Source organism: Cnephaeus nilssonii (genome assembly GCF_951640355.1).
Source record: "Cnephaeus nilssonii genome assembly, chromosome: 5".
In the NCBI taxonomy this organism is placed as follows: domain Eukaryota; kingdom Metazoa; phylum Chordata; class Mammalia; order Chiroptera; family Vespertilionidae; genus Cnephaeus; species Cnephaeus nilssonii.
Genome location: NC_137076.1, coordinates 101,920,183 through 101,934,571, shown reverse-complemented (window position 1 = coordinate 101,934,571; position 14,389 = coordinate 101,920,183).

Genomic DNA, 14,389 nt, shown 5'->3' with positions numbered 1-14,389 from the left:
AAACATCAGAGACACTTTTTAGGACATCACATACTTCGTTGATTTGCTGATTCATTCATTCATTTTTTCATTAATGCATTCAGCATTTTGTCTGTGCCTAGTGTGGGTCTGGCACTAGGAACCCAGGAGCGAATAAAGTATATATTCTTGGCCCCAAGGAATTTATACTCTAATATGAAACATAGCAGGTTTATTTTAGTGTTCTGTAGGGATCTATTCTGGATCCCTTTTATTTCCTTCTATTTTTACTTTATATTCTCACCTAGGTGAGCATAGCCATTCTCATAAATTCACACCATTTATATGAAGATGATTCTCAAATATATTTCACCTATTCAGTCCTTTCTTTGGAGCTTCGCACCCCTATACTAGCAAAAGTGGTCTCCTCAATGTATAAATTGGACTGTCCTTATTCTGCATAAATTAGCATAATGATCAAAATAATTACAGTGTTCTACAAGACTTCCCAGATACAGTCTCTGCCTACCCCCAGTCTCTCCTTAGAAATCTCAGCTCTCACAGACTTGGTTTGGCTTGATGTTAGGTTGCAGTGGGGGAGAATAAGCAAGAGACTCTAAAGTTCCTATAATAATAGCTACCATGTGGCCAGCTATTTTTACTTCTAGACTTTATAATCCCAAACCACATTCCCCTGCAAGATAAGCAGCAATATGCCCATTTTACAGATGAAGAATTATAGATGCAAGGTCACCCAGTTAGTGACTGGAAGAACCTGGACTCAACCCCAGGTTTCTTTCACTTCAAGGTAGACCTCATGTTTGATTTATCTCTGTTGTGCTGCTTGGCATTAAAAAACATATTGCCTTACATTGTACAGTGTTCATAACTATTTCAACCAGAATTTGAATCCAGAACTCCAAAGCCTGGGTTATTTTCATGCTATTGAAATGACCCTTCTCTTACTTTAGGAAGTCTTCTTTCAAGACCAGGAAGCCACAGGAATAGCCCTGGCTGTGGAGAAGAAAATGTAAACTTGTGTGTCAATGACAATCAACCCTGGTGCCGTCCCAGAATCACATGGAGAGCTTCCCTAAAGGAGTGATGCACCGGCCCCTCCTCTAGGAAGTCTGACGGAATTGGGCTGTGGTGGACCCTGGGCTCCAGGTATATTTTTAAAATGTGCCACTAGTGATTCTAACTTGCAGACAGAATTGAGAAGCTTTCCTGGTTTGGTTGGCAGGAAGCAGCCTGATTCAATTTGAGATGATCCTTGGGGGCTGTTTCTCCCTTTGTAAGCCTATCAGCCAGGCCAGGTGGGCAGGCAACTTCAGTGCCTGGTTGCCTGGAGCCTGGGTGGCATTCTTGGACAAGAGAGTACCTTGAGAGGCATATATGATAAAGAGGGTTTCTAGAGTTATTTCGTTTCACAGGATCATGTGAATAATAATCTCAGATCTCCAAAGATTCATTTAATGCCGAGCAGTCCCTGAGAAATGTAATTCGCATCTCTCTTCTTAGGATCCTCTGGCCATTTCTTTTCAAGTAGGAGGTAAAGGGTTCCTGAAGGTTGAGGCTCCATCCATCTCTGGGGGCGTCCATAGCAGCACCTTTGCAAGCCTGGTTCAGTTCTGTAGGAAGTTTGGGGAAGGATGAGAAGTGAAGGATAAAGGGTTGGATATGAAAGGAGCTATGAATAAGCTCTCTGGCTTTTCTCGCACTTTCCCATTCTACTGAGCTGCCCCTTGTGCAGACTTCAGAGGACCCTTCAGTAGGTTGGACTGGGAGTGAAAACACATTTCTTTTCATTTTAAAGAATAGGAATAGTAACCATATTGTTCCGTCTGCAGTCTTACCCTGCGGTGTACAGATTACCTTTGACAACAGCTCCTTGTTCTTCCTTATCATCATCACATCATCATTGACTCCTGTTATCTGTATCAAAATAATTGCAGCTCCATTTGCTCATTTTATAATGATAGGACTACAAGTCTGAACTCTGGAGCTTGATTCTCTGGGTCCTGTGAATCTGCCCCTTACTTGGCCACAGTTTCTCTATCTGTAAATAAGGCACCCTAATATATTCGTATTAAAAGAATTAATATGTGTGAAGAACTTACAATAGTTCCTGGCACTTAGTAAGTACTGTACGGATATTTGTTTCCAAATATAAAAATACAGCTCACAACCAAGTGGATTAACTGTCATCGTGTCTAACTCCCATGAGAAATACAGGTGAATATTTGTTTAGTCTTTGAGTTTGGTGGTACTTCTGACTTTGAACACAACCTATTTTGAGGTAGAGAGTAGAGAACACTTCTCTATGCTCTTCTCTCCATCTTTCAGTTCATCAAACAGACCTGGGGCAGCATGGTCTCCTGGGGTGCTCCATGCAGCATCCCCCAGGGACAGCAGAGCACGCCACATCCCTTTCGGGGTGCTGCTTTCTTCTGCTCCCACACACTCTTAATCCTTTCAATTCTTTTGTTTCTTACGCACTTCACTCCTTTTCCCCCACCAAGGTTCTGCCTAATCGTTTGCTCAAACCAGCACAATTTATCTTTTATACAGCTTTCTTGTTTCCAACACTGCTTAAAGGTGGGAAGTTAGGTCTAGAGAATGCAGGGAGGAAAGCAAGAGGAGGCCCTCACCATTCATTCTTTGCCATAGAATGAATCTCAAAGTGATAATCAAACCTTTTGTTTTATCAATATTAAATCTTTGCTGGTGTATTTTATTATTTGGTATTATGCAAAAAGTCCTTCTCTGTCATTTATTTTCTTCATTTATCATGTGCCAGCTTCCAAGAAAAGTATATCTAACTCACCACAAAATCATAGCTATTTGTTGAGCACCTAACATGGGAGACACACTAATTATATTGGTGCTGTATATACTAGTGCCCCTCAACATAGGCAGGTATTATTATCTCAATTTAGAGTCAAAGAAATCAAGGGCAGAGAAATGTCTTCCTCCACGTGATGCTGCTTTTCAAGACATTAAAAGGTGAGCCACTTCAAGAACCACAGGCACTGAAATAATGAAAGACTGCTTTAACCACATTTTTACATTTGTTCTTTGAAATATCACAGTGAAGCATTTATTATCTTCCTCATTTTGCAAACAGGGGAACCAAATTTCAGAGGATTTAAAGGGCATGCCCTAGGTGACACAGCTAGTACAAAACTGGGACCAAAAGCCAGGTTTTCTGACTTAAATCCCACATCCTGCCCACTGCACCAGTTGCTGTCATTACTCTGTGGCTTTTCTTGTGCAGAATTGGAGCCTGGCATGCACTAGGTGATCATCATATATTTGTTGAATGGATGAATGAAAAAGTGAAGGCTATCTTTAGTTCTTTTTTTGTCTCTTTTCTGTGTACCACCTAGATGGCTAATATTGGTGGATACTCTGGAAATTTGAACCCTGTGACCTCCAGAAAGCTTTCTATTCCTGAAACCTATAAAAACTTAGCTGTCTTTTATCCCATTCTTTCTAGGTTATAAGGACATAAATTGTAAAGCCAGTTAACATTTATTGAGAATGTACTATGCATTAGGCACTTAAATTAAATCCTCATAGAAAGTTTAAGGGTTTAGAATTATTATTTCCACTTACAGATTACAAAAACCCAAGACCTTAAAAGTTATATGACTTACAAAGCTAGAGAGTGTGGCATCTGGTATTCTATCCCAGATTTATATGATTTCTAGATTTGAGGGTCATATTTGCTGAACTCTCCAACCTCCACACAAAGCTGATGGTAACTGCCAAGAGTTTATATTTTACCCATTGCTCTCAGATGACATTTGCATTTTAATAAGATCTTTCAACACTTTAGCCCAACAGCCCTCCAAGTGCAATCTACAGGCCTCTGGGGGTCCCTAAGAACCTTTCAGGAGGTCTGCAAAGTCAAAACTATTTTCATAATAATACTCTGATGTTATTGGCCATTCGAACTGCGTTAACATTTGCACTGATGGTGCAAAAGCAATTGTGGACATAATTGCTAGTGCTTAGAACAAATCAAGGCAGTGATGCTCAACTGTCATTGCATTCTTCAGCACCACACACCCATGGGAAAAACTGAAAGACAGCTTTCTTAAGAATATTTCTGAAGACGCAGTATTGTTAATTTTCTTAAAAATCTCAACCCTTGAGTAGATCTATTTTAAACATTTTCTGTGATGAAATGGGAAATGCACATAAAACACTTGTGCTGCATACCAAATTCTCAAGCACAGCACATGGAAGCTTGTTTGAGCTGTGAACGGAACTAGCCACTTTTGCCTGGAACACGAACACCTTTTTTTCCTTGAAAAAAATGACTAACAAACAAACTGGTTTTTCAGACTTGAGTATTTGGCAGACATTTCCTCAAAAATGAACAAAGTGTGTCTGTCACTTCAAAGAAAACAACCGACAGTATGTGATGTCAATGATAAAATCTGAGCTTTCAAGTGAAAATTAGAATTTTGAAAAATTTGTATCTGCCACTGTGAGCTTGACAGGTTCGCAATACTTGAAGATTTTTCTGATAAGATCAGTGACACATGTGAGATTTTTTTATATTGTATAATGAAATGTACCAACACTTGGAAGATCTGCATAACTCAGTGAATCAATATTTTCCAAATGATGAACGTCTGATATTAGAAAGCCACATTAAGAGTAAAAGATCTACTCAAAGTGTAGGACAGATCAATAGATTTTAATGTAATAGAGTAAGAAAAGTTCATTGGTATGGGGTCAAGTTCCACACTAACTAACCTGTTTTGGTGAAGTAAGAAAGGAATCAACACAGTTTCTTTAAAGGGACTGTTGAAATACTTCTCCCTTTCCCAATTACATACTGTGTGAGGTGGAATTTTCTTCATAACCTTCAACCCAAACAACATCTCACAACAGATTGAAAGCAGAAGCAGATATTGGAATCCAGCTGCCTTCTATTAAGCCAGACATTAAAGAGATTTTCAGAAATGTAAAACAATGATAGTCTTCTCAGTAAATATTTTAAAAATATATTTTTAGGAAAAAAGTAACATATGATGGTATATTGTTATTTTAAAATGAATTAATCAATTATTGTTTTTAAATTTTAATTTCAAATGTGATAAATATTGTGAGGTATAATCCATAAAAGCTCTTTGGGATACTCCATAATTTTTTTTAAAGAACCCCACATAACATCAAATGCAATGACTGGTTCCTTTAAAAAAAATTTTTTTTAATTGATTTCAGAGAGGAAGGGAAAGGGAGAGAGAGATAGAAACATCAATGATGAGAGAGAATCATTGATGGCTGCCTTCTGCATGCCTCCTACTGGGGATCAAGCCCACAACTGGGGCATGTGCCCTTGACCAGAATCAAACCCGGGACTCTTCAGTCCAGAGGCAGACACTCTATCCACTGAGCCAAACCAGCTAGGGTGGGATCCTTCATTATTTTTAAGAAAATAAATGGGACCTGAAACCAAATAATTTGAGAACCCATTGCTTTAACCCAACAAAGTGATGATTTGAGTGTTTCTGATAAACCAGTCATGTGAACGTGGTTTTACCTCCCTTCCAAAGCCACATGGACAATCTGTGCATGTTCCTCTGAGAATATTTGCTCCCAGGGAACCCCCCAGTCAAGATTGGGGTTACATGCTATCTCTACATTTCCCATTTCAGAGCTCCTGTTAAATATGTGCTCAGGCAAAAGCTTAGTATGGCATGCATTGAATTCAGAGTTTTTCATGGATCATAACCTTAAAACTAGGCATGAGCGAGAGGAGGGGATTTTAATACAGTTCCACTAGGAGGGTATCTTTCACCCCCTAATATGAATCTTAGTCTGAAAACAGTTCTTGGCTGGGTCCGAAAGTCTGTATCCAATTAATCACCTCTCAGTCACACTAGTGGACAGCCCTTGGGGCAGGAAGGGAGAGGCCTGGGAGGCAGAGCAGAATAAACATCTTAATCCAAATCAAGACTGAGGCCAGCTGTCCAGGCTGTTCCTGTGACCACAGCTCTCAGGGCTGCTGCCCACGGCTGCCCCTACTTTTATTCTACTGCCCCTTAAAGGTGCCTCCTTCCCTATCCTTCCCACGCAAGCCGCCAATCCAGCGCATGAATTTGTGGGTTGGACTCTTAATTGCTAGCTGTGCTGAGAGGCCCGCCTCCCTCTAATTCAGCCTTGACACAAATAGCTAGAAAGTTCACTTGCAAAGCCACAACGCCCACAGCAATGCACTGAAGGGTCCCCTTGTAGAGAGCAGATTTCAATTCCATTCAAGTCAACAGCAACTTACTGAGCACCTATTTGGTATTAGCACATCCTGAGAAGAATGAATTGGAGGCCCTGGCCCAGTAGCTCAGTTGATTAGAGCATTGTCCCAATAGGCCAAGTTTTTGGGCACCTGGGTTGGAGCACATACAAGAATCAACCAATGACTGCATAAATAAGTGAAACAACAAGTCTCTCTCTCTCTCTCTCTCTCTCTTTCTCTCTCTCTCTCTCTTCCTCTCTCTCTAAAAAGCAATAAAAATAAATACATAAATCTCAAAAATTGAAAAAAAATTAAGTTTAAAAAAAGGAATTTGAAAGGAAAATGTTAAGCTTAAAAAAGGAATTTTAAAGGAAATTTGACAGAATCATAAAGGCTTGGAGTTTCCAGGTATCTCAGTCTATGGTTCTGCCTTCACAGGGACCACTTCAGAGATGAAGATCTGACTGTCTCTTCAAGGATTTTTTGAGAACTTTAGTTCCTAGAAAATTCTTTCTTTGGGAGAGAAGGCATAGCACAGTCATTAAGCCACATAGAATTGGCTTATAATCCTATCTCAGTTACTTATGATCTTGAGCAAGTTGCTGTATTTATCTCTGCCTCAGTTTCCTTATCTGCAAGGGGGGATAACAATACCCATCACAAGCCATTGTTGTATTAAAATGAACTGTGCTTGTAAATTAAGTGCTTTTTAAGCCAGTTCCTCCATGTAGTCATCATTGGCCTTAGCAAATTTGGTAACTCAGGTTCTTTTGTTACTAAAATAATACCTACAACATAGGGATGTAAAGATACATTACTGCTCAGGAACTTAATAGTTTTAGAAATTTGGGCTAGTTATTTTAATTCTTCTAAGTGTGATTTTTTAACTTATAATATGAAGGTAGTAGTTCTTGCTACTTAAAAGGCTTTTGCAAGTAATAAAGAATATAAGATACATGTTAGCTCTGTGCTTGGTAAATGGTAGACTTCATTATCATTCACTTCCATCCATTGGTCCTGACAGATAACTCCCTTGAAAGGTCTTTGGTCCACTTTTTGTATCTATACAGCCTAATTCATAACTTTCTTCCAGGTGGATTCTTCATTATAATGTCTGCCAGGGGTCATTTTGTTCTCTATTGTAGACTTCCCCAGTATCTCCAAGGCATTTCTTATTTTTTGCGTAAGTTTTTCAACAATATTCACCATCCTGGAAAGTTTCCCAGATGCCCTTCAGTTTGTCAAGGTTTTTTTCAAAATATGATGTTTAAATTTAAATGTGCAACTCCAGGTACAAATTGACCAGCCTAGAACACTTTGAGACTATCATCTTCATTGTGTATGATTCTCAGTTTCTTTGACTGCAACCAAGGTTAAGTGATAGATTGTCACATTATTAATTCATATTTTGCTTGTAATCACCTTAAGTCACCTTAAGTCGTGGTTTTACATTTGTTATGGTTGAGCCAAGTCTCTCCAATGTCATATTCATGAGGTTTAATTCTTTAGAACCATAAATATAGGATTTTATCTTGATCTCTGGGGTAATAGAATTGAGCCCATAATATAGCTCATGCTTTGTTCTCATCTTCTGGTTAACATGGGGCCTGCAGAAAACATTCCTTGGTCACTAGATTTCTTGAAACTTCAGTTTTCTGTGTGGACCTGGAGAAGTGTAAGTGGGCCCTACAGCTCCCGCCAGGTACTATCTCCAGCAGAGGAAAGCCCCAAAGTCATCTTCCTTGAGCTGTTGACAGGCAGCTGTTACACAGAAAAGATGTAGCTATGGGAGGAACCTCAAGGGTCATATGGTCATATTTCAGAGGACTGGACTAGGACTCAAAATGCCATGCTTGTTTATTAATTTCCTGAATATGTGCATGGCAGAACCAGTTGCAAACTCAGTTTCCTCATTTGATGTCTAGCACTATCCTACTCATTTATGGCCAGCTCAGTATTATACCAGGCACTATAAGGGAGTCAAAGGAAGTAAAATATTTCATCAAGTTAAAGATTCTCATTATTCACGTTTTTAAATCTTTGGGATAGATATGCTATTTTAATCAATGGCATATCTAGTTGTCAGCATTTTTTCCTTTTTAGTGTAATGCAGCAATAAACATGAGGTTGAAGAAGTAGCTCCAATTTTCAAGGTGTCTCCCCTCTAATTAGGAAGATGATATTTTGTCATTTGATGTCACAATAAGCAGTGTAAGACAATATAATTAAGAAGCTCACATTAACAGCTTTGGCTATAGAAGGCAAAAAATAATAATAATAACGAATTGATTGAAAATTCAAAACACATCACATCCCTATCACTCCTTTTTCAAGTCCTTCCAATGGTGTACTCTTGTTCTTAGGATGAAGGCAAAACTCCTTGCATGGGGAGAAGACTTGGCATTTCCTGGCCCTGCCTAAGTTTCCATCCTCATCTTGCATCATACTCCTCCACTCCCTCCACAGTAGTCCTCTGTTAGTCCATCCTATCATCATGCCCCTTCCCTCCACAGGAATTTTCCACATGCTGCTGCTTCTTCCTGGAGTGCCTGCTTCCATTCTTCAACCCGATAACTCTTAGTCCCTCTTCTGATTTCTTTACAAGGATTGCTTCTTTGGAGAATACTTCATTTATTTCCTGAATATGTCAAATAAGTTTCTTACATGCTCTCAAAACATATGTAAGAAATTTTTTCTTTATAGCCCTTACCGTGGACACATATTGTTCTATATTTGATCATTTGATCATTTGCATAATACCAGAATCCCCCATTAATTAGACTTGAAGGTCCTTGAGGGTATATTCCTATCTATTTTTCTTATCACTGTATCCCTATGACCTTGGCATAGAGCCTGGTACATAGAGGATGTCAATAAATATTTGTTGATGAATGTATGTATGAAGTAATGAATGAGTGAATGAATAAATGGTGAATAAGCACATGTTTATAGAAGATTTCATGGTGGCTGCATGAATTGATCTTCATCTTGAAAAATGGTAGGCAGTGAGCATAGAGAATAGCATACATAGTCATTGGATCACACAAACATAAAGTAAAATCCCAATTCTGCCTTTAATGGAATCTTTGAGATCATTAAAAACTCATAGCCTTTATTCTGCTCATCTCTAATGGGCTGTTTGGGGTAAGGGTCATGCCTGATTCAATATTTTTGTACATTCCTAGTGAAAAATTCTTTCTACCATGTGTCCATAAATGTCCATCAACTGAATGCATAGCATTAAGGTTAAAAAAATGTTTCAGAGGGCAAGTACAATGATGATAGAATTCTCTTTGTACCCAGATCCACATAAAAGTAATAACTGTAAAGAAATTGTTTATGAATGGGAGGGGATCATTCAGAATGATAGGGAACATTTGTCCCTTCCCTCTCTTAGTGTAGATATTTTTTCATATAGCATCTATGATTCAGCAGAATTTTCAGGTTTGTCCATTGTGAATGAACTACTTAAAATAAATTGTGGGGGGAGGGGTCCCTCAATGCCATCGGGCTGTGAGTTTCCACTATGACCACAGCTACTTCATCTGGCTGTTGCAAGTTCATGATAAAATTTGACACAGTATGTATAAGAATCTATTTCACAGTGTGTTTAAGAATCTATTTTTTTCTTTCATTATACCCAGATTTTGGTGAGTCTTTTAAATCCATTAATATTGGCATTTTTCATCATAGAAACCTTTTTTAAATATATTTTTATTGATTTCAGAGAAGAAAGGAGAGGGAGGTAGAAATAGAAGCATCAATGATGAGAGAGACTCATTGATCAGCTGCCTCCTGCACACCCCACACTGGGGATCCAGCCTGCAACCCAGCATATGCACTGACTGGTAATCAAACTGAAACCTCCTGATTCATAAGGAACGCTCCACCACAAGCCATGTTGGCCGGCTCAGCATAGAAACATTTTAATCTATTTTAACCTTTGATCATTGCTTTTAGTTCCATTTTATTTACAAACACTATTTGTCTGTATTGGATCTGTAATCTCTTGTCTCTAATTCTCCCTTAATGACTTTCTACCTTTGTTCTTTTTTATGTGTGAATTAACTATTTTGAGATCATTGTAGATTCATATGCAGTTGTAAGAAATAATACAAACAGAACCTTTGTTCCTTTTATTCAGTTTTTTCCCATGGTCATATCTTGCAAAACTATAGTATAGCATCATGCACAGGATGCTGACACATATACAATCAACCAGTCTTATTTAGATTTCCCCAGTTTTACTTGTACTCATTTGTGTGTGTGCATGTGTGTGTGTAAGTGTGTATATGTACTTAGTTATGTCAAATTTTATTACTTACATTGTTTCACTTTCCACCACCACAGTCAAGACACAGAACAGTTCCATCTCCACAAAGATCCCTTATGTTGCATTTTTATAATCACACCCAACTCCTTTTTGCCCCACTTCCCACTTTGTTCTTTATGTGTTAATTTTACCTTCATCTACCACATTACTGATTTGATTTTCTGAAATATCAATTCTACTTTTCACTGCTTCCAGTGTAAATAATAATTCTCTAGTCGTACTTCGTTTCCTCACAATCCTTCAAAAAACCTTATTAATATATCTGGCTTTGTTATTCTGGTTTCCCCTGGTAGCTATTTTTACATGAACATAAAATCGTGTAGGAGCCTGGAGAATCATCTAATCTAGGGAGGCCAATTCTTGGAGGCTGACTCACTCTTTTCTCCAGTGGTAGACAGGGTTGGTCAAGTATGACTTGTGGCTTCAAGTTCTCCGGGAAAATACAACAAATTAACTGTATCTGGCCTGCAAAAGCAAATTTGCTGGCCATTCATGGTCTTTTCCAATCTTACATTTTATAGATGGAGAAACTAAGAACAAATATAAGAGAGTCTGTGCCAACTTGTGCAGGTAAATTAGTGTTAGATTTGGGACTATATCCTCATCTGAAAATGATGGAATGGAAAACCAACACCATGTACATCCTGATAGTTCCAAGTCTTCGCTTCACCTCAGGGATGTTTTGTATCTATGCTGGATATATGGTAATTTCTGGAAGGCAAAGAGCTCTCAGAAAGGATCTGATGATTAAGCTATTTTTCAAAAGTGTTCTCTGCCTAAAGACTCTCCTGCCCAAATAAGGGAAGGAAGGACAGAGGATCTCACTTCTAAAGTTTTATTTAAATTATTTAAGACTTCTCTTTCCACCTTTCTCTTCAGCTAGTCAGCTCAGGCTTTAAATGCAAGTAGGATTTAATATGGCTGCATGTGACTAAAAATATAAAATACCACTGGTAAAATGGATAATGGGGACAGTTTACAATCTTGAACACAAAGGTTACTCCCATATATTGTAGACTTCTCTTCAGAAGAGAGGCAACATTGCCAGTAGTTAAGGTCATACACTCTGGGTCCAACTACTGAGGTGTGAAGGCTATCCTCAGCAGTTATTAGCTGGGTGACTTTGAGCAAGTTGCTTACCCTCTCTGTGGCTCAGCTTCATTATACCATCAGAACCTACTTTATAGCAATGTCATGAAAATTAAATACATCAAAGTATACAAAGCACGTCAAAGGTTTCCTGGTATATAGTAAGTGATATAAGTGTTGGCAATGACTATTTTTTACCTTGTCCAGACATAACGTTCATAATGATCTTATGAAGTAGACATTATTTTTCCCATGAAGGAAACAAAAACGCAGGAAGTTATATAAGGAAAGCAAATAAGTACTAATTTTGAATAGAGATGAGAAAGCTAATATTTCCAGCTTGGGGAAGTCATAGAACACTGCTTGGAAACAGACAGATGAGTGCAAATAGAAGGAAGGAGAGCATTAAAACATGAATAGATGGAGGAAATTGCAAAACGTCCTGTCCTGGGTATCAGGTCTCCTGGGGGAGGATACCAGATGTATAAGACCTAGACAGCAACACCAATCCATTCCTTCCCAATTTATTAGGTATTAAATACACACCATGATGCAATTATGATGAGAAACATAAGACAATAAAGAAAATATAGAATCAGCCTCAGGTGTAAGTACCATGTATTCTGCCAGGAAAGAAATAGGGGGTCATTTTCATGTCCTTTTATTATATTATTTTCTAATAGATTTCTCAACATTGAGCAGGTGAAATTTTCCAAAGAGATAATATTTTAAGGCCCTTTCTTCTATTACTGAAAATGTTATCAGAGTTTATTCTCTCAATGACAGCATCAGAATAGGGGTTGCAAACTCAAATGCCCACTGTGGCCAAAACCAATAAAGCATTGCAAACCAGTGAAGCATTCTGGGTATAAGTACGGGGCGGGGGGGTGGGGGCGCTCACCAAAATGAAAAAGTTGGGACATGAACCATGGAAACCTGGGGAGCACATAGCCTTATAAAGGGCACCCGTTCTTCACTTGCAATGGGTATTTCAAATATTCACTTGCCAGGTATTTCAAATATTTGAGAGAATCCAAAATTCTATAATTCAATATGAAAGCTCTTTATTTTTAAATACTGCATTAAATAGTGTAAACAAAAGTAGGTGTGCAAAACAAAACATGTTTAAACGTCATAGCTTAGCTCTTGGTAACTAGCTAGAGTTCAAACAAGCAATGACATGTAGTGGATGCTGTTGTCTTTCCAGCTCCATGAGAAAACCCAAAATTCCTGCTCCAAATGCCTTCCCCGTCCCAATAACCCTAGTCTATCCTCTCCCACTGGCTCCCCAGACAACAAGCTAGACAATTTGAACCAAGAGTCTTCCTGCCAAGGTATTGCTGCTGAGGTTTTCAAGTTTCAAGTCCCTGGTTCAGAGTGAGTCATCTCAAATTCAATTAGTGGAGAGTTCCTCTGGGTTCTGCCATCATTGGCAGAGGGGGAAATGACTCAGACAGTGGAGTATGCAGTGCCTAATAGGTCCAGCATGTGGGGGCTTTGGAGGTTGCTGGGTATGGTGCTCACGGTGCCCAAGGGGAGCACAGAGGAGGGCTAGAGGTTGCAACATGCTCTCAACTAAACTCATTGCTGGCTCTTTTGGACTAAAAAGAATCCAAGATGTTTGCATCTGACCATAAAGTAGGCCCAACACCTCAAGGAGATGTATTATTATAAGTTCCCTGGCCTTGTTTTCTTCTGCTTGCCCAAACTGTGCACTTTGCATCTGGCATCACCAAACTATTTGCAGTTCCCCCAACCCCCTTTCTTGCTTCTGTACCTTTACACATGCCATTTTGTCTTTCTGGAATGCCTTTGCCTTTGTATTTATATTTTGACTTTATATTTCACTGTTTCTTATGCATGGGCACGTAGTCAATAAGAGGTAACAGAACTGCATTGAATTGAAATATTATGTGGTCTGAAGTGACCGCAGCATGAACTGTCTCAATCCTATGGGCCAGACCTAAAACATTGTTAATTTGGGCTCTGCCATCTAAACCCTTCTGAGATATCCATGAGTGGAGTAGAGTAGTTAGAGCAGGAAAAGCACGAATGCCCAGATAACTGAAAAGTCAGTCGTTTTACCCTAGTGATAGCATTCACTTGAATTCAGGAATACTTTACCAGGCATTGTTCTAGGCACTTGGAATGCAGCAGTCAGTAAGATAAACCTATTCTCTGCTCTTCTAAAGGTTATGTCATATGTGGTGGGGGAGGAGAAATAAATCAGTAAATGTAAACAAGAAAATAGCAGGTAACATCCAATGCAATGAAGAAAATCACTAATGTGATAGAAATGTTTGAGGTGAGTGGAATTTCAGGTAGGGTAGCAGTGTTCTGTCTTACTAGGAAAATAGTATTTGTGCTGAGTCATAAATGATGAGTCAGCAATGGTAAGATGTGAAAAAAGAAAAGATATCCTAAGAGGAAACAGTACTGTAAATGCTCAGAGCGGAGTATGAACTTGGTGTGTTCAGAGAAGTAAAACGCCAGAGTGGCTGGAGCAAAATGGGAGAAAGCAAGAAATAAATTCTAAGGTGTAGTCAGGTGCCACAGATCCAAGGGGCTTGTAAGACCACAATAAGCAATCTGAATGATTTTGAGTGTGATGGGAAACCAGTAGGGTTTTATGCAACTATTTTATGCCATGACTTGCCTCCTGTTGGGATGGGTTATATCATGAGAACAGGAGGAAAAACAATAGAACGGAGTAACTGAAGCTGAGATTGAGCACTGGATGGACCTGTGTTTATGGA